This window comes from Macaca fascicularis, chromosome 4 (assembly GCF_037993035.2).
Source record: "Macaca fascicularis isolate 582-1 chromosome 4, T2T-MFA8v1.1".
Lineage (NCBI taxonomy): Eukaryota > Metazoa > Chordata > Mammalia > Primates > Cercopithecidae > Macaca > Macaca fascicularis.
Window position 1 is genome coordinate 67,957,650 of NC_088378.1, and position 21,889 is coordinate 67,979,538.

At 41.5% G+C, this 21,889-nt stretch overlaps 1 protein-coding gene across 7 annotated transcripts in view; it reads left to right on the forward strand.

Moving 5' to 3' along the window:
• The window catches only part of PDSS2 (decaprenyl diphosphate synthase subunit 2), a 297,668-nt gene that overhangs the window by 158,399 nt on the left and 117,380 nt on the right, over positions 1 to 21,889 (forward strand). The window lies entirely within an intron of this gene.

Genomic DNA, 21,889 nt, shown 5'->3' on the forward strand with positions numbered 1-21,889 from the left:
ATGACTCACCAAATAAAGGTCCACTTGTTATTCAGGTGTCATATCCATATCATCCTTACTCCTAGATCAAGGCCGATGGAGCAGCCCTCCATTTGAAACATTGCTGGTCTCATGTCAGAAAAGAGACCAGGTGAACCACAACCCAGCTCTTAAAGCTTCTGCTTAGAAATGGCATTTTAAGTCACTTCTCATTGACAAAAGCAATTCACATGCCCTTACTTGAGTTTAAGAGCATGGAGATGCATAATCTTCCCATAGAATGATGGTGGTGGTGGTGGTGGTGGTGGTGGTGGTGGTGAACATCAGACTATTTACCAAAAAGATATACAATCTGTTATGTACCTGTTGTCATTTTTTCCCTCTAAAAAGATTATTCCAATGTCACTCCCTTCTGGCTTTTCATAAGGTCAAGGAATAAAATACCATTTATTGCTGTAGAGTGATGCCAATCAAACTTTCTCCTTCTCCACACCCCCATGTTCTTCCCATCCCAACATTTACCTGGCAATTTGGTGAAATGGAAGGAGCATGGATTCACAGGTCACACTGGCTGTGCTGGTCACTCTTGGAGTGACCTTAGGCAAATAACTTGACCTCTCTAAACCGAGGTTATCTCCATATAAAATCTTAATGATTCTCTCTTTATCAGATTGTTGGAGGTATTAAATAAAACAGTTTATATAAAGCACTTAGCCAGCTGGGACGGTGGCTCCTGCCTGTAATCCCAGCACTTTGGGAGGCCAAGGCGGGTGGATCATGAGATCAGGAGATCGAGACCATCCTGGCTAACATGGTGAAACCCCGTCTCTACTAAAAATACAAAAAATTAGCCAGGTGCAGTGGCGGGCACCTGTAGTCCCAGCTACTGGGGAGGCTGAGGCAGGAGAATGGCGTGAACCTGGGAGGTGGAGCTTGCAGTGAGCTGAGATCACGCCACTGCACTCCAGCCTGGGCGACAGAGCGAGATTTAGTCTCAAAATAAATAAATAAATAAATAAATAAAGCACTTAGCCAACGCTGGGGACGCTTCATCCCCACATCCCTTCCTATTTCCTCACAAGAGTACTTACCTGGTTTTCACAGACACCCACAAGGGAATATATGGGTTGAATTCAGGGATCAATGAACTTGAATGGAAAAATAATTACATTTTTATTTTCAACATAATTGGCATCCTTCATAATCTTATTTATGTGTTTAAAACCATTTTTCTTAGTAGAATCCTTAGGTTTCACCAGATCGCCAAAGGAGTCCACAGTATAACAGATGTTAAGAATGGAACTGGCCGGGCGCAGTGGCTCACGCCTGTAATCCTAGTACTTTGGGAGGCTGAGGCGGGTAGATCACCTGAGATTAGGAGTTCAAGACCAGCCTGGCCAACATGGCGAAATCCCGTCTCTACTAAAAATACAAAAAAATTTGCTGTGCATGGTGGCATGTGCCTGTAATCCCAGCTACTCAGGAGGCTGAGGCAGGAGAATCGCTTGAACCCCGATGGGGTGGAGGTTGCAGTGAGCCAAGATCACACCACTTCACTCCAGCCTGGGTGACAGAGCGAGATTCCATCTCAAAAGAGAAAACAGAATTCCTGTGTCTAGTGACAGACTGTAGATGCTACCCACAATTATTCCATTATACAAAGAAAATTGTTTCTTTAGGGAGGCAATGAGGTTTGTTAGCAGATGAATTATATTTTACCTCAGCAAAAGTATTTTAATCCAAATCTAGCCCCATTGCTTATTAGTCATAAGGCCCTGGGCAAATCAGTTAATATATCTGAATTTCCATTTTGTTATCTGTAAAATAGGGCTAATAACTATACTTGATGAAGATTAAATGAGATACTATATTTTAAAAATCAGAATATCTGGGACATAGTATGTTATGAGTTATGCATTAAGCTGTACACTTAGTACCTGCCAATGGCACCTATTGTCTATAGTTTAAACATGCAGGGGAAGCCTAGTGCGGTGCCATGAGCCTGTAGTCCTAGCTACTTAGGACTAGCTACTCAGGAGGCTCAGGCAGGAGGACCAGTTGAGGCCAGTAGTTTAAAACCAGCCTGGACAATACAGCAAGACCCTGTGTCTAAAAAAATTTTTTTAATTAAAAAAAAATTCTGGGGAATTTCTTAACTTTTATACATGAAAATACTTGGTGAAGTATTTCGGGGGACATTTAGGATTTGTTCTTGTGTCTCTAGATAACTACGTTGGTTAGGTAGCACAGCATGCAATCTAATTTTAAGCTTCTCACTGTATAGACTATGCCCTGACACCCTTTTTCATTAGAAACAGATATTTGCCCCTTTATTCCCACCCTACCTTCACATTTCCCAGCCTCAGACACATTTGATGGCCTAAATGAAGCCTGCCAAGGTTCCTTCTTTGGTCCATCACTGCCTCTTGTTATTTAGCTGGAGAGGTCTTTGCAGAATGACATTTCCCTCCTGCAGTGCTTACTGTGCCCCATTTAGCATGCAGCCTTCACATTTTTCCTAACCCCTACTTGCTCTCTGAAGAAGAGAAAACCCAAACCTCAGCCTCTCGTGAAGCAATTCAGAACTCAATGCCTGGCAGTCGGCATTGGTCCTGGCACTAAACTTTAATAATGATTGAGATCCTCCTTATTTTGATCCAGTCTCCATTATTCACAGGTAAAAGTCTGCTTGTCGTCTTCATTTGCTATCACACATCTTTTCTTCTACCCCTTCTAAAATCAAAGTATATATGCCCACTCCAGTTCACCAAATATTTTTAGCTTTCTTATATTCTGATTTTGCTCAGCAGCATTTTCTGGTTTACTATCTGGGTTGTCAGTGGACTGTCATTTCTCCCAGTCCGGTTGTGCCTGAAGCAGTTTTCATAGCTAAATGAGGAACCCTTGAAGAAAGGGGTTTGTAATGAAAATGGAAACTCCAGTGTGCTCTTTGTAATCAGTTCTTTAATCCTCCACCTGCCAGACCATGGATACAATTCGTAATTATCAGAGCAGAGAACTGAACTCCTGTACTGCGGCAGAAAGCATGAGCACTATGGGAGGGCAAGTGACAGAATCTGCTCTCCAGTGGGGAGGGGGACAGATATTTTGGAAAACTTTGACACAGAATGTGATGTATTTGTATAACCTTTTCATGTAGAACTGTGCTGCAGTCAGAGAGGGGGTTTGGGTTTTCTTCATTAAAAGCTTATTAAATGAAGAAATAGGACAGTCGTTTTGCTTCGGTAGATGGGGGTCAGAGAGGCAGGTCTGATCTCCTCAGGATATTAATGTCTGCCTTCAGCCGGGGGAAATGAGCCATCACTTGAGTTAGAGGCAGCTTTATGTGCTCATCACTAGGGATTCCCATATGTCCAGGGAACTGCAACAGTAAAAAATGGCAGAGCTCAGTGGTAGAGTACAGAGGGCTCTCATTGGAATTCATGTCAGGAAGCTCAGCTCAGTCTGCCCAGAGCAAGTCTGTTTAATGTTGATCAGCTGTCCATCTGATAAACCGAATTGATACGGGTGTTCCCTCCAAGGGCTGCCCTGACAGTGACAGCCGCCGCACCGAGATGTCTTGTTAGGCTTTTTTGGTAGTCTCAAGTATTTTTAACCCCTTTTGTGACACGCAAACCCCAAAGTACTTTCAGAAACCTAGATAAGGATGCCTAGCTAGGCTTTCTCTCCGCTTCTCTGGCAGATAAGAGCCCCACATAACTGTTTCTAGAAACCAGAGATTATTAGTTAGCTGCCCCTCCTCCTCGTAAGCATCTGGTTGACCTGCAGGATGTTGACAGTGTCAAGTGTATGTCTGAGTTATTCAAAACAACATTTAGAAAAATGTTCTTAAATATAGTAAGTCACCTGGCTTGGTTATGCTTTATTAAAGTGCTCTCATAGGTGTGTTCATGATCACTAAGCAGAGCTTTATTATGCTCATGCATAAAGAGACCATGCAATACAAATTTCTTTTCAGTTGGCTAATTTCTAGTGAAAAACATGGTGACTCCTTGCTGAGTCCCAACATCCCTCTGCTCTTTCAAGTATGACTACCACCACCAAAGGCAGTTTACTTCTTTGTAGATTGGCTGGCAGGTATGGAGGGAGTTAATTACAGAACACATCAATACTGAGTTTTCTTTTTTGGAAATAAATCAAGAGGGGAGGAAACGAATGCAAGTCTTTGTGTTAAGCTGTGATTATTTTAAAATTATATTTCTGCAAAAGTACCAGTAGTTCTAAATTATAGCACTGAATATGGGAGAATTTTGTTTTAAAGGTTTTTTTTTTTTTTTAATTGAAGTACTACTTAAAAGATTTTTGTCTTTATATTTGTTTTTCTTCACTTTTGGACCTTGTGTTTTCATGGCATGCAAGATTCTAACATAGACTGAAGTATCTAATCTCTTTGAACTGAGACTAGCTGCAAAGACTTTTTATTTTCTGCTTCTTTTCTGTGTGCTCTAACTTAGAATGGTGCGTGAGCTTTTCTGAAAGAGACACAGAGCTCTCAGTACCCTTAGCAATTGCTTAGTGTGTGTGCTCAGAGTTGGAAGTCCTGGTCATTTTTTCCAACCCTTGAACCTGTAACTTGATCACTACTTGGACATCATCTTTATTACAGCCTACAGCCTTGGCATTTCTCTTTTTTCTTTTCTTTTCTTTCTTTCTTTCTTTTTTTTAATAGAAATGGGGTCTGTCTATGTTGCCCAGGCTGGTCTCAAACTCTTGGACTCAAGTAGTCCTCCCACCTTGGCCTCCCAAAGTGTTGGGATTACAGGCATGAGCCACTGTAATCCAGCTAGCACTTTGTGCCCAGCTGGCACTTTGCCTCTCATGGTTGAGATTTTTCATTTTCCTACCCTATTTTTAAAAATAGAATTGGAGGCTGGGATTCCAGCACTCTGGAAGACCAAGGTGGGAGAATCACTTGAGGCTAGTAGTTCAAGACCAGCCTAGGCAACATTGTGAGACCCCCTGTCTCTACTAAAAAAGAAAACTAAAAATTAGCTGGGTATGGTGGTGTGCACCTGTAATCCCAGCTACTGAGGAGGTTGAAGTGGGAGGCTTCCTTGAGCCCGGGAGTTTGAGGTCACATTGAACTATGATAACACTACTGCACTCTAGCCTAGGTGATGGAGTGAGACCCTGTCTCAAAAAATTTTTTTTAGAAAATAAAATCAGAATTCTCGTTTCAAAATTTAAGAGTGAAATAAGATGAATTTTGAATGATGTACTCATGGCCAACCCCAAATGCAAAGTTCCATTTTAATTTATCAACATGAATAAATGACAAAATAGGAAAATCCTTATATTTCTCTAATTACCACAACTAAAATTGAATGACTCTTAGGACTCTAAGTCTATTTATAAAAAATTAATATTTGGCACTTATAATTAGTTAAAGGTTATCATCATGAAAGGTTCTTTTACCTGGCGTGGGTTTACAAAAGTGTGTATGTTTTTCCTTTTCATTAGAGCTCATATGCTTTTTTTTTTTTTTTTAACCGTTTGAGCTTGATATTATTTAAGTATGTTTTAGGAATTTTTTTACTTTTATCTGTTTCTCCGTTTGCTCTCACCCCGATTATTTGCCCTGTTCTTTGAGACTGTGGGGATAGAAATAAAACACAAACAAGCAGGGGGAAAAAAGCTAGTATGTCACATGGCAATAAGAGCTATGGAGGAGAAAAAAAGCAGGAAGTAGGGATCGAAAATGCTGATGGGGATGAGAGGGTTGCTACTGTAAACAGCGTGCCCGGGAAGGCCTTCCGTACAGAGAGGTGCTCTTTTGCAGAGACCTCAAGCTGGTGAATGACTAAGCCTTGTAGATACGTAAGGCAAGTGCGGTCCAGACAGAGGAAAGGGCAAAGGCCCTGAGGCAAGAATAGGCTTGGCATGTTTAAGGAATAACAAAGAAGCTATTGTCACAGAAGAGAGTGAGTGAGGGGGAAAAGCGGAGGGAATGAAGTGGGGGTGGGGGCGGGGGTGGAGAAATTGTGGCAGATTGTATTAGATTTGGAGTACATTATAGGGACTAGCTTTTACCAAATAAAGTGAGATAGGGACCACTGGAGGGTTTTGAGCAGAAAAGCAGTGGACCTGGTGGTTTTATTTTCCTGCTTGCCTTATTTCTGCTATTGTTTTACCACTCCAGCCTCACATCTTAAAAGTATCTTTCATTTGTCCTCCGTATTTAGTCACACAGCAATACTGCAATTCTTCCATTAGATTATTTTATATCACTCCCTGTGTATCTCTATTGTCACCTTAGAGTTCACATTCTAATCATGTCACTCCTAAATTATTAGAAAAATAGAAACAACTTTGTGATAGTTACAGTTTGGCAAATTGTAGTGTAAAGAAATAAACTTCTTACAAAACCATTTTAACAGAATAGGTTTCCTCATGAAGTCATCGGCTCCTTGTCACTGGAAATACTAAAATAGGACCAGGCATGGTGCCTCACCCCTGTAATCATGGGCCAAGGCTTAAGGCCAGGAGTTTGAGCCTGGACTGGGCAGCAAAGTGAAACCCTGTCTCTACAAAAAACATTTTAAAAAAAATTTAGCCAGGCTTAGTGGTGTGCACCTATAGTCCCAGCTACTTGGCAGGCTGAGGCAGGAGGATTGCTTGAGCCCAGGAGAAGTTGAATGACTTTCCCTAATGAGTTGCACTACTTGGCCTCATAGGCTCTTTGCAATTAGAGTTCTCTGAAATCATGCTGTGGTAGCCTGATCTTCTTGACATAGTCATCTCTCCCCATGCTGCGCATCCTGGATTATACTGGCATATTCCATTTCTTTTTGTTTTGTTTTTGAGATGGGGTTTCATTCTGTCTCCCAGGCTGGAGTGCAGTGGCATGATTTTGGCTGACTGCAGCCTCGACATCCTAGGCTCAAGTGATCCTCCCACTTCAAACCTCCTGAGTAGCTAGGACAAGGGCACACCACCACGTCCAGCTAATTTTTGTATTTTTTCTAGAGATAGTTTCACCATGTTGCCCAGGCTGGTCTCAAACTCCTAGGCTTGAGCAATCCACCCACCTTGTCCTCCCAAACAAGTGGGAATCCAAAGTGCTTGGATTATAGGCATGAGCCACTTCACCTGGCCTCCATTTCTTTTTTTCTTTTTTTTTTTGAGACAAGAGTCTCGCTCTGTCACCCAGGCTGGAATGCAGTGGCACGATCGCGGCTCACTACAACTTCTGCCTCCCGGGTTCATGCAATTCTCCTGCCTCAGCCTCCCGAGTAGCTGGGATTACAGGTGCCTGCCACCATGCCCTTCTAATTCTTGTATTTTTAGTAGATACAGCGTTTCACCATGTTGGCCAGGCTGGTCTGAAACTGCTGACCTCAGGTGATCCACCCGCCTCGGCCTCCCCAAGTGCTGGGATTACAGGCGTGAGCCACAACGCCTGGCCTCCATTTCTTAAAATACCAATTTCGGCCAGGCGCAGTGGCTCACGCTTGTAATCCCAGCACTTTGGGAGGCTGAGGTGGGCAGATCACCTGAGAGGTGAGGTGAGCAGTTCGAGACCAGCCTGGCCAACATGGTGAAACCCTGTCTCTACTAAAAATACAAAAATTAGAAGGGCATGGTGGCAGGCACCTGTAATCCCAGCTACTTGGGAGGCTGAGGCAGGAGAATTGCTTGAACCCGGGAGGCAGAGGTTGTAGTGAGCCGAGATCATGCCACTGCACTCCAGCCTGGGTGACAGAGCAAGACTCTGTCTCAAAAAAAAAAAAAAAAAAATTTCGTCCCGGCATCTTCATATTGTCCAGCCCCTCCTTAATGACCCCATACTGCTCTAGAAAAACCTAAACTCCTTGCTTGCTCTATTCAAGGCCCTCTTCAGTCACAAGTCCAATCTCATCTGTGCTTCTCTGTATTAGATGGGCTTGTCTGCTACTGTCCAATGAATATCCCTACTTACCTCCAAATCTAAATCTGTTTAAATGTCCAAAAATAAAAAAGGCTATTAAAAAGTTCATAATCTCAGCATCTGCATTTCCTGCTTCCTGCCTGTCCTCTATTCTTCCTTCTCATTGTTTTTCCTTTTTCTCCAAAAATCAACTGGTGCTCCTCATTCATTCATTCATTCATACAACAAAGACTTGAGGGCCTACCAGGCACTGAACTACACAATGGAGATAGAATAATGGAAAAAACAGACAAAAATACCAGCCCTCATGTTTTTTCGCACTTACTAACTTTTGAAGGAGTAGATTTGGCTCTACCACATTCTTTTTAATTTCTACTTAGTATTGTACTACATTAATGGACATTTAGATTGTTTCTAATTATTTGGTGTTACCAAACTACGTAATGTATGCTATTAAAAACAAATATGTTGGACGGACATGTCATGGCTCCTGCCAGTAATCCCAGCGCTTTTGGAAACCGAACTGGGAGGATTGCTTCGGGCTAGGAGTTGGAGACCAGCCTGCTGACATAGGAAAACCCCATCTCTAATTTTTATTCTTATTTCATTGTTTTTTGTTTTTTTAGAGGACAGGATCTCACTCTGTCACTCAGGCTGGAATGCAGTGGTGCAATGCTAGCTCCCTGCAGCCTTGAACTCCTGGGTTCAAGCAATCCTCCCACCTCAGCCTCCCTAATAGCTGGGACTGAGGCACACACCACCTCACCCAGCTCTAATTTTTAAATAAACTAAAAATTTGGGCCAGGTACAATGGCTCACACCTGTAATCCCAACACTTTGAGAGGCCAAGGCAGGTGGATCACCAGAGGTCAGGAGTTCAAGACCAGCCTGACCAACATGGTGAAACCCTGTCTCTACTAAAAATACAAAAATTAGCCAGGTGTGATGGCGCATGCCTGTAACCTCAGCTACTTGGGAGGCTGAGGCAGGAGAATTGCTTGAACCCAAGAAGCAAAGGTTGCAGTGAGCCGAATTTACACCACTGCACTCCAGCCTGGGTGATAGAGTGAGACTCCATCTCAAAAAATAAAAATAAAAATGTTTTCTTTTCTTTTTTTTCTTTTTTTTTTTTTTTTGAGACAGAGTCTCGCTCTGTTGCCCAGGCTGGAGTGCAGTGGCGCGATCTCAGCTCACTGCAAGCTCCGCCTCCCGGGTTCATGCCATTCTCCTGCCTCAGCCTCCCGAGTAGCTGGGACTACAGGCGCCCGCACCACACCCCGCTAATTTTTTTGTATTTTTTAGTAGAGACGGGGTTTCACCATGTTAGCCAGGATGGTCTCGATCTCCTGCCCTCGTGATCCGCCTTCCTCGGCCTCCCAAAGTGCTGGGATTACAGGCATGAGCCACCACGCCTGGCCAAAATAAAAATTTTTAATTAAAAAAAAGTTTACATGGGTATATAAAATTATGCTATTTCAGTAGAATATCATAGGTCAAGGGGTATGCATATTTTTTATTTTTTTTAGATACCATACTTTTTCTAAGTGATTGTACCAACTTAAGGTCCAATACAGTAGTATATTCAGGGAAAATTTCCCCGTGAGTGGCTACCTTCAAGGGTCAGGCTGTTCAAGTAAATGTCAAGGAAAGGTAAAGGAAGTGGTGGAAACTGTGGCAAGCTGAGGAGTGTGGCTCCAAAGGCTTTCTAATTCAATTTCGTTTTGGAAATGCTCTTTGCCAAATAGTATATCTGTGGGCTTTATTTGGCTCTTGGGGCATCAGTGTGAGACCCCTATTTCTACCTTCACCAAAACTGTATCTTCTTCATCTTTTTCATTTTTGCAAAGTTAATGAACTAAAAATGTTATATCATTGTTATTGTAATACTTTCCTTATTTTGTTTTGTTTTGTTTTGTTTTTTTAGACGGAGTCTTGCTCTGTCACCAGGCTGGAGTGCAGTGGCGCTTTCTGAGCTCACTGCAACCTCCACCTCCTGGGTTCAAGCGATCCTCCTGCCTCAGCCTCCCAAGTAACTGGGACTACAGGCACGCGCCACCATGCTCAGCTAATTTTTTCTATTTTTAGTAGAAACGGGGTTTCACCATGTTGACCAGGGTGGTCTCGATCTTTTGACCTTGTGATCCGCCTGCCTTGGCCTCTCAAAGTGCTGGGATTACAGGCGTGAGCCACCATAACTGACCACTCCTTTCTAAATTATTAGTGAGGTTGAACATCATTTTACATAGTTTTTGGCCATTTATATTTCTTCTGGAATTACCTCTTTGTATCTTTTCCCATGTTGCTGTTGTTTCTTTAACTTATTAATTTGGATAAGCTTCACATATATTTTGAATATAAATCTTTTGTTTATTGTATTTATTGCAAGTACTTCAAGTCTATATTTGCCTCATTATTTTTATGGTATATTTTATTTTATTTTTTTTTAGGTGGAGTCTCCTCTGTCAACCAGGCTGGAGTGCAGTAGTGCGATCTTGGCTCACTGCAACCTCTGCCTCTCATGTTCAAGCAATCCTCCAGCCTCAGCCTCCTGAGTAGCTGGGGTTACAGGCACCTGCCACCACAATCAGCTAACTTCTGTATTTTTTTAGTAGAAGTGGGATTTCACCATGTTGACCAGGCTGGTCTCGAACTCCTGACCTCAAGTGATCCACCCACCTCGGCCTCCCAAAGTGCTGGGATTATAGGCATGAGCCACTACGCCCAACCTATGGTATATTTTAGTGTTAAACTTTTTTGTTTATTTTAACTCCTCAAATTTATCCTTTCTTTTCTTTTCTTTTTTTTTTTTTTTTTTTTTTGGCGACGAAGTTTTGCTGATCAGCCAGGTTGGAGTGCAATAGCGTAATCTCTGCTCACTGCAACCTCTGACTCCTGGGTTCAATCTCCCACCTCAGCTTTCTGAGTAGCTGGGATTACAGTACAATCAGCTAATTTCTGTATTTTTTTAGTAGAGACGGGGTTTTGCCATGTTGGTCAGACTGGTCTCAAACTCCTGACCTCAGGTGATCCACTCACCTCGGCCTCCCAAAGTACTGGGATTACAGGCGTGAGCCACTGTGCCCAGCCCCCTATCCTTTGTTTTCTTTGTAGCTTCCTGAGTTCCTATTCTGTCTTGCAAAACTTTCTCAGCCCGTGTCCATAAGAATGTTTTCCTAAATTTATAGTGTTACTTTTCACAGTTAGATGGTTAGTCCATTTAAATATGTTTTTATCTATGATGTAAGATAGGGATCTAACATTTTTTCCTCATAATTGATAGACAATTGCCCAAATATCATTTGTAAGAATAATCCATCTTTTCCCTAATGATTTGAATTATCTTTATCATAAATAAGTAATTATTCATTTGCATTTGAATCTCTCTCTGGATTCCGTTTCACTAATCTGTTAGTCTGTTCCTGTGATATTATCATACGTTTTTTCTTCTTCTTCTTCAAGATGGGGTCTTATTATGTTCCCCAGGCTTGTCTCAAACTCCTGGGCTGAAGCGATCCTCCTGCCTCAGCCTCCCAAAGTTCTGGGATTACAGATGTGAGCCTCCACGCCCAGCCATACTATACTTTTTTTAAACTGCAGTAGCTTTATAGTAAGATTTAAAATCTAGAATGGCAGGCCTCTTTTTATTTTTTTCAAACTTGTGTTTTTTTGTAATTTTCAGATTTACCCATATGAACATAAAAATCAGTTTTTCAATTTTAAAAACAAATTTTAGGATTCAAGTAAAATGACTTTAAATGAATGACTCTCGTGTATCATTTTAATATTTTTAGAAAGACCCTGAATTTGCACATGTTGTGTTTGGGATATTTATTAGTTTTCTATTGATATGCAGAGAGCCCAGGCTTTAGAACCAGAGTCCTGGGCTTGAGTCCAGTTTTGCAGTTAACTAGCTGTGTGAACTTGGGCAAGTTACTTAGCCTGTCAGCCTAGCTGCCTTCTGTACAGAAGAAATAATAAAGCTTACCTCAGAGAGCTGTTGTGAGTTGTATATTATTTTATTTATTAACCTGTTGATTGAGTTATTCTTGCAAAAATATTTTTATATAGTGTTCAGCATACAGTAATTGTCTCAAAGTAATTTAGTGTTAAGTAGTAGCCATAATCACTATTAGGCACTTTTTAAAATAGTATTTTCGAAGAATATTCAGATGAAGTGACATATCTGGCATTTACTTCAAAGTCTGAAAGAGGAATGAAGGGTGTAGCTAAAACAAGGTTAGCCATGGTTAACAACTTATTTATTTATTTTTGGAGACAAAGTCTTGCTCTTGTCCTCCAGGCTGGAGTACGATGGCACGATCTCAGCTCACTGTAACCTTCGCCTCCCGGGTTCAAGCAATTCTCTTGCCTCAGCCTCCCTAGTATGTGGGATTACAGGCATGTGCCACTGCGCCGGGCTAATTTTTGTATTTTTAGTAGAGACGGAGTTTCACCATGTTGGCCAGGCTGGTCTCGAACTCCTGACTTCAGGTGATCCGCCCGCCTCGGCCTCCCAAAGTGCTGGGATTACAGGTGTAAGCCACTGCACCCAGCCAGTTAGCAACTTTTAAAGCTGGGTGATGGGTCCACAGAGGTTCTTGATGCAATATTTTCTACTTTTGTATGTTTGAAAATTCCCAAAATTTAAAAACAGTATTTTTAAAAGCCCAAAATTTTAAAAAAGCATTTTTAAAAGCTGTTAAAAATAACAAAGTGTAAATATTTATTATTTCTAAGTGGAAGATTATGTAAATATTATTCTCTGATTATGTAAATATTATTCTCTGTACTTTTCTGTATTTTTTTAACCTCTCAAAAAGAAAAGAGGTAAGGAAGCTGGCTAGTGAGAGAGAAAGAAGGCTCCATTGTCTTTTTATCTCTCTTGTCTGTATGGCAAAACACAATTAATTCTTCTCCTATTTTATTTTATTTTTATTTATTATTTTTATTTATTTATTTATTTATTTATTTTTGAGACAGAGTTTTGCTCTTGTTGCCCAGGCTGGAGTGCAATGGCACTATCTCAGCTCACTGCAACCTCCACCTCCCGGGTTGAAGAGATTAGAGGCATGCGCTACCATGCTCAGCTAATTTTTTTGTATTTTTAGTAGAGATGGGGTTTCTCCATGTTGGTAAGGCTGGTCTCGAACTCCTGACCTCAGGTGATTCGCCTGCCTCGGCCTCCCAAAGTGCTGAGATTACAGGCATGAGCCACCGCACCCGGCCTATTTTTATTTATTTATTTTTTGAGATGGAGTTTTACTCTTGTTGCCCAGGCTGGAGTGCCATGGCATTATCTCAGCTCACCACAACCTCTGCCTCCCGGGTTCAAGCAATTCTCCTACCTCAGCCTCCCAAGTAGCTGGGATCACAGATGTGCAACATGACACCCAGCTAGTTTTGTATTTTTAGTAGAGACGGGTTCTCCATGTTGGTCAGGCTGGTCTCGAACTCCCGACCTCCAGCGATCTGCCCACCTCAGCCTCCTAAAAGTGCTGGAATTACAGGCATGAGCCACTGCGCCTAGCCAATTCTTCTCCTATTTTAACATCAACTTAAATGCAGAACATTTGAAGAGATTTCAGGTTATTATAAGGAATGGTTTTGGTGGGGTTTTTTTCTTTTTTTTTTTTTTTTTTTTTGAGACAGGGTGTCACTGTGTCGCCCAGGCTGGAATGCAGTGTTGCAAACAGAGCCCACTGCAGCCTCAACTTCCTGGGCTCAAGCAGTCCTCCTGCCTCAGCCTCCCAAGTAGCTTAGAATCACAGGCACACACCACCATACCTGGCTAATTTTTTTCGTTTCGTTTTTCATTGAGATGAGGTCTCCCTGTGTTGCCCAGGCTGATCTTGAACTCCTGGGCAAAGCAGTCTCCCCGGCCTTGGCCTCCTAAAGTGTTGGGATTACAGGTGTGAGCCACCACACCCAGCCAAACTGTTTATCAGTCTGAGTGCGATGGCTCACAGCTGTTTTCCTAGCACTTTGGGAGGCTGAGGTGGAAGGATTGCTTCAGCTTAGGAGTTCAAGACCAGCCTGGGCAACATAGGGAGACCCCTGTCTCTACAAAAATATATATATATATATATATTTTTGAGACGGAATCTTGTTCTGTTGCCCAGGCAGAAGTGCAGTGGCAGGATCTCAGCTCACTGCAGGCACCCCCTCCTGGGTTCACGCCATTCTTCTACCTCAGCCTCCCGAGTAGCTGGGACTACAGGTACCCGCCACCATGCCCAGCTAAATTTTTGTATTTTTCTTTTAGTAGAGACGAGGTTTCACCATGTTAGCCAGGATGGCCTCGATCTCCTGACTTCATGATCCACCTGCCTTGGCCCCCCAAAGTGCTGGGATTACAGGCATGAGCCACCGCGCCTGGCCCAAAAAAATAATTTTTAAAAAAGCAGCCAAGTATGGTGGTATGTGCCTGTAGTCCTGGCTACTCAGAAGGCGGAGACAGGAGGATCACTTGAGCCTGGGAGTTTGAGGTTACAGGGAGCCATGGTCACGCCACTGTACTCCAGCCTGGGCTACCGAGTGAGACCCTGTTTCTACAAATAAAAACTGTTCATCAGCTGACATGGCTCCTGTGAAGTAGTTATCACTCATCCCTGTAGGGGGATACATAGAGACTAACTGACCTCTGGGGTCACTTCCAACTCTGATTCTATAAACCCTACTTTTTAGTTTGTCACTCCTTCCCTTTTGAAACTAAGAATGATAGCGATGCCCTATAGCCTTTAAAAATTAATGGTGCTGGGTACGGTGGCTCACACCTCTAATCCCAGCACTTTAGAAGGCTGAGGCGGGCAGATCACCTGAGGTCAGGGGTTCGAGACCAGCCTGGCCAACATCACAAAACCCCGTCTCTACTAAAAATACGAAAATTAGCCAGGCATAGTGGCACATGCCTATAATCCTACATAGTAGGGAGGCTGAGGCAGGAGAATTTCTTGAACCCAGGGGGTGGGGGTTTCAGTGAGTTTGGGTCATACCACTACACTCCAGCCTGGGTGACAGAGCAAGACTCTGTCTCAAAAAAAAAAAAAAGAAAGAAAGAAAGATAAATAAATAAATAAATAAATAAAATTAATTAATTGCTAAGTAGAGAGTTGTTCATTTAACAAATATTTATAGGCAGCCCAGGGAAGTAGAGTAGTATAATTTACTGTATAGTGAGGGAAGGGGGTGGCAGGGAGAGAGATAGCTAAAGAAATAATTGCAGTCCAATTTGATACATGACTGAGCCATATTCAAAGGCTTTCGCACACAGAAGAAAGAGTCAATTTTGGGAAAGTTAAAGAAGTTACACATGGGCTGATTATTAAAAAGTCTTTAAACAAAAATATATTGATCACAAACCCTTTAGCCCCAAAAGTTGTATGGTACTTTCTATACAGTGAACCTCAGCAGAGATGTTAAATAGTAAAAGGAGATCCTCTACTTCTGAATGATACAGGACTGTCTCTGAGAGATAATATTAGGTGAATGAAACCAGAGTGCAGACTTATGAACATGAGATGTCTATTATTTTTATTGTCACAATTTTTATTGACTATATCTTTTAAGAATGTATTTGGCTGCATATAACAAGACTCTAACAAAACTTATAACAAGACTCTAACAAACAGTGGCTTGAAAGAGTGTAGTGTTTATCTCAGATAACAAGAAGTCTAGAGGTGGACACATCAGAGCTGTTGCAGCCCTCAAAGAAGTCAGTAGGGGCTCAAAGTTCTTTTTGCTCTACCGTGCTTAAAGAGGGTTAAACCTTTAGGAGGGCCCCCAACCCTCTTTAGGAGGTTTAGAGGGTTGGGAGCCCTCTTAGGATCCTTAGGTCTCTACTGTGCCTCCAGGTAGCTGGGCCATATTCCAGACAGGGAACATAGGTAAGCCCAAAATGTCAAAGGTGTACACCAACTGAATCTGTTCCCTTATATCAGGAACTCAGTAGATTTCTCAGAAACCCCACCTGGTAGACTAGTGCTTACATTTAAATGGCCAGACTGTGTCACATGATCACATCTAGCTGAAAGGGATCATGAGGAGGTAAGTTTTTTAAGTGAGGACCATTGCCACTCCAAATGTAGTCAAGGGTATGTACTTTTCTGAATTTTTTTAACCTCTCAAAAAGAATAAAGGGAGGGAAAGAAGATAGAGAGAAAGCAGGCTCCGTTGTCTTTTATCTCCCTTGTCTTAGTGGCAAAACACAATTAACTCTTCTATTTTAACATCAACTTAAATGCAAAACATTTGAAGAGAGTTCAAGTTATTATAAGTAACAATTTGGGTTGTTTGTTTGTTTGTTTTTTGAGACAGGGTCTCTGTTGCCCAGGCTGGAGTGCAGTGGCGCAAACACAGGAAAGAATGGATAGGCAAATATTAACAGCAATGTCTGCCACCCTGATTTCTGAAGCTTAGGATGCTAAAAAAATTTGAGAAGCTTTGGAGGAAAGTGGACAGATCAAAAGCAGATGAAGTTTTTTAACATATAATGGAAAGAAAGTGATTTGATGAAAAATCTTATAAAAACATTGATTAATCTTTCAATATGGTAATTACTTTCTTACTCTGATTACTTAACATAAGTTGTATTTATTTGTGACTATTTTCTAATCAAGAGTTAGCATGAAGGCCCGGCATGGTGGGTCAGGCCTGTAATCCCAGCACTTTGGGAGGCCGAGGTGGGCGGATCACTTGAGGTCATTAGTTCAAGACCAGCCTGGCCAACATGGTGAAACCCTGTCTCTACTAAAAATACAAAAAACTTAGCTGGACATCATGGCACACGCCTGTAATCCCAGCTACTCAGGAGGCTGATGCATGAGAATCACTTGAACCTGGGAGGCAGAGGTTGCAGTGAGCCAAGATCATGTTACTACACTCCAGTCTGGGCGACAGAGCGAGACTCCATCTCAAAAAAAAAAAAAAAAAAAGCATGAGAAATATTCAAGAGTACTGAAATATATATACATAAATTGGCATGAAGACTTTTATTTAAGATAATTTTTTTAAAATCCAGTGCATTGAAAGTTTAATAGGTTGCTTTGGGTAGCTAAAATAGGAATAAGATCACCAGAAGAAACTTTTCTCAAATTTTTTCATACTGTCACTGCTTCTCTGACATATACTAAATTGGACTCTTGCAAAATATGATCCAGAGTTACTTATCTGGTGATAAAATCTTAGAATCTGAGAGCACAGGACTAGATAGTGAAATTACAGGATAGATTTAAAGACTAGTCATTTCACTCCTATTTCCTATAGAAAAGTAGGTATTTTTAAAATCTTTTTAACTATTAACTGCCAGTTTAGGTAACTCTTTTTTAAAAATCCCTGAATCTTATAATTTGGGGACTGGAAGGGATGTGTTTCTCCAGTCCCCCTCCTTTCAGGGGCAAGAAGACCCAAGGGTCTGAGTTTAAGGGATTTGCCCATGAATTGTCTTATGTAATAAGCAGAAGTAGAACTGTTATCCAGATTCCTGATTAGGCTAAAACTATTGATTTCATTCTGATGAAGTCAAACAACTTGACCTTCCCCAGTTACTGTAAACAAAAAGAATTAAGCCTGTTCTTAATATAATTTTTTCCTAGCAACATTCCCTTCCATGTTGCTTCAAAACTAGGAATGAAAATTGGACAAATTTGTGGCATATATTGTGACTTCGGCTTATTCCCCCTCCCCAACCAGCTACTATTCCTTAGGTAAATAAACATTTTATTCTATTTTTATTTTCAGTTTGAGACAGAGTCTCACTCTGTTGCCCAGGCTGGAGTGCAGTGGTGCAGATCTCGGCTCACTGCAACCTCTGCCTCCCCGGTTCAAACGATTCTCCTGCCTCAGCCTCCTGAGTAGCTGGGATTACAGGCATGTGCCACCATATCCAGCTAATTTTTGCATTTTTAGTAGAGAAGGGGTTTCACCATGTTGGCCAGGCTGCTCTCAAACTCCTGAGGCTCCTGCCGCAGCCTCCCAAAGAGCTGGGATTACAGGCGTGAGCCACTGTGCCCAGCTAAACATTTTAAATTGTCATTTGTTAGTAGGACAAGGTGGCTCTGAGTTCCAGCTTTGCCTTTTATAAACTCAGTGTTCTTGATCAAGTGTTTAACCTCTGCAGACCTCTATAATTAGAATCACAAGTAGATCATATAAATGAAAGGTTTTTTTAAATGGCAGACACTGTAAAAATGATGGGCTTTCACTTTTATTATTGCATACCATTGTTTTTGTTGTTTCTGGCCATGTGGCATTTAAAAGTTGCTATTTATTTAATGAATGCTGTTTTATGACTATAGATGTCAAAATCACTCATTTTCATCCTTTGAGTAATCCAAAACACCACTTTTTGCTTACCTAGTTATTACTTTCTTTCATAAGCTGAACTGCATGAAAAACTTGTCCAAATGCTTAACCCTTTTTACTTTTATGCTTTCCCATAATCTCATTATGTGATTTTTGTGAAATGTGACAATATGGACTTTTTTCAGTGAATAGTTTTAGAAACTAGAAATCATTTGCAGGGTAGTAATAAAATACAATTTTATTCCTTTCTTTTAGTCACTTTTTAAAAGGTAATTTTAAATGTTCTATTTTTTAAAAATGTCGTCTGTTAACTTTTCAACTGTCTTTTAAGCCTCCATTCTTAGTGATTTTCTTTGGGATATAATGAGATTTTAATCTAAACTATGAATTTACTCTTAGATGCTATTTGACTCACTGATTAATTTCCTTTCTCTACTCCCCAAATTTGTAATCAAGTACAATATGTCTACTGGGTCATCTTTACATAGTCTCTTAATTTTTTTTAACAAAGGAAATGAATTAGACATGAGATTTTCCTTGGCATTTGATAATGCCAAGTTGTTTAGTTCTTTTAATTGTATCTTTATGTGATTATTATAACTGTTAAGCCAGTCTGGTTTTTTTTTTTTTTTTGAGATGGAGTCTCGCTCTGCCGCCCAGGCTGGAGTGCAGTGGCCAGATCTCAGCTCACTGCAAGCTCCGCCTCCCAGGTTCACGCCATTCTCCTGCCTCAGCCTCCCGAGTAGCTGGGACTACAGGCGCCCGCCACCTCGCCCGGCTAGTTTTTGTATTTTTTAGTAGAGACAGGGTTTCACCGTGTCAGCCAGGATGGTCTCGATCTCCTGACCTCGTGATCCGCCCGCCTCAGCCTCCCAAAGTGCTGGGATTACAGGCTTGAGCCACCGTGCCCGGCCCAGTCTGGTTTTTTTTGAGAGAAGACTCTCATATATTATTTGATGATTTTATATTTATTTATTTATTTATTTTATTTATTTATTTTGAGATTCAGTCTTGCTCTGTCATCCAGGCTAGAGTACAGTGGCACAATCTCAGCACGCTGCAACCTCCACCTTCTGGGTTCAAGCGATTCTCCTGCCTCAGCCTCCCAAGTAGCTCCCAAAAATTAGTCAGGCACCTGCCACCATGCCTGGCTAACTTTTCTGTTTTTAGTAGAGACAGGGTTTCATCATGTTGGCCAGGCTGGTTTCGAACTCCTTACCTCAGGTGATGCACCCAGCTTGGCCTCCCAAAGTGCAGGGATTACAGGCATGAGCCTGATTACCTGGCCTGATTATTTTATGTTTATTTCTCTCCATGTCTAAGGCAGTTGTCCTAGGTCAAGGCCTTTTGTTGCATCTTCCTTGGACCTTTGTAATAGCTCCCCCACCCCATATCCCTACTTTCCCTAGATACTTATTTAAGGTTTTTCTATGTATCACTTTTGCAATCTTCTTCCTAAGTTATTAAAAAATATGTATCATCCTTTCATCTCAAAACATTGCCTGTGTAATAAAATATAGACCATTTCACCTGCTATAACCAAGCTCCAAAATTCCTATCTCTCACTTATCCACACAGTCCCTTTACTGTAGCCAAACTGATCTCTTCAACCTTTGGTCACATTTTCTGCTCTGGCCTTCTCTATGTCATGATTCATGGTCTTTCTTATTCTGGAGTTCTCAAGCCCTACTCTTGTTTTGCCCTTTTTCTCCAGCTATGGAAATCTTACTTGCCTTTCCAGGCCCCTCTCAAATTTAGCTTCTTCAAGGAAACTTTTTTAAAGCTTTTATGACACAGATGAGGTCTACAGAAAAAAAGGAAAGATAGAATCTTTCAATGGGCACATGTGGGAGGCAGCCTAATCTAGTAGAAAAAGATTGGGGTTTGGAGTCTCTGTTAGTTGTCTATTGTGTAACAAACTACTCCAAACTTTGGTGGCTTAAAACAATAACCAACTTATTTCTCATAATTCTGTTGTTTGGCTGGACTGTTCCTTTGCTGGTTTCTCCTGTATTTATTTATGTGGCTGTGTTTACCCGGTAAATGTGCAGGGGGCTGGGCTTGACAACATGGGCCTTTCTCCATGTTGTCTTTCATTCTCAAAGAGGCTAGATTAGGTTTCTTAACTTGTAGTCTCAGGTTAGCATTCCATGAGGGTAAACCCCAATGCAAAAACACTTATCAAGCCTGTTTGTCCCTCTTTTGCTGATGTCCCATTGACCAAACAAGTCACATGGTCAAACTCAGCATCAATCAAGGAGATTATACATTGCTTGGATATTAGAGGATGTGACTGATAAGTGTAACTTGGTGTAACACTCTGCCACAGTTTGCCCTCAGGCCCAATGTTTCACATTCCTTCCATATGCAAAACATACCACCTCCCAAGACCCCAGTCTCATCCATTTTATGACATCAAGCTCAGAGTCCCTGATCTCATGATTTCTGTTAGGTCTCCATATGGATGTGGTTCCATGGGTGCAGCCCCTCTTCAATCAGGGACCTAGGAAATAAAGAAACAAATTATCTACCCTCCCCCCACCCACACACCACCATCTATCCAACATACAATAGTGAATCAGAAAGAAGATAACCACAGTTGTCAGTTTCATTAAAAAGAGAGAGAAATGGGAGGTACGTAGCAGTCACTAATCTATAGCAATTCTGAAATCCAGCTGGGCACATATCTGGGCCACCTACTCTATCTTGGAGCAAGGAATGTTTCTTGATTAGGGCTCAGTTCTTTTCCCTGGAAATGGTTCTCGAATTCACTCTTCTCCATTGTTCGTGGTTCTGCCTTCTGAGCTTCCTTTTCTTTTCTTTCCTTTTTTTTTTTTTTTTTGAAATAGAGTCTCACTCTGTGCCTAGGCTAGAGTGCAATAGTGCAGTCAGTTCACTGTAACTTTGAACTCCTGAGCTCAGGTGATTGTCCCACCTCAGCCTCCCAAGTAACTGGGATTACAGGTGTGCACTCCCTCACCCAGCTAATTTTTATTTTTAAATTTTTTGTAGAGATGGGGTCTCACTATGTTGCCTGGACTGATGTTGAACTCCTGGCCTCAAGCAGTCCTACCACCTGGACCTCCCAAAGTGCTGGGATTATAGGCATGAGCCACTGCACCTGGCCTATTTTCCCTTTCTAGTAAGATATAGTTTATACTTGTAGCTGAGTAGCTTTCCAGCTTCCACTAAGAGTTTGCCATTCCTTCAGCCTTTGCCTCCCAGTCTCATTTTTCTGACTCAAAGCAAACACTCCACTTCTAGATATATCATTTCTGTATCAGATATCTGTTGCTACATAGCAAATCACCCATACAGTTTAGTGACTTGAAACACACTACCATTTTGTGGATTGACCTGAGGGTTCTTCTGCTTGGGGTCATGCAACTCCTGTGACTGCGAAAAGCTTATCAGTTGCATAGGCACTTATCAGGCTTCCATGTGTACTGTTTGTTGATGTCCTATTGGCCAAAGCAAGTCACATTGCCAGGCGTGGAAGGGGATCATGCAGGACCTTGGAAACCAAAAGACGTGACTCACATGGGGCCATTTGTAGCAGATACCAACAGATTTTCAGATCTACATTACTGTGTACTCTTGGGAAAGTCATTTTACTTGTGTGCACAATTTTTTCACCTATTAAAAGAGGTTAATAATACCTATCATGAAGTTGTGATAATGTTTAAATTTTTAGTAATTACCTGTTGATTTTTTTTCTGAATA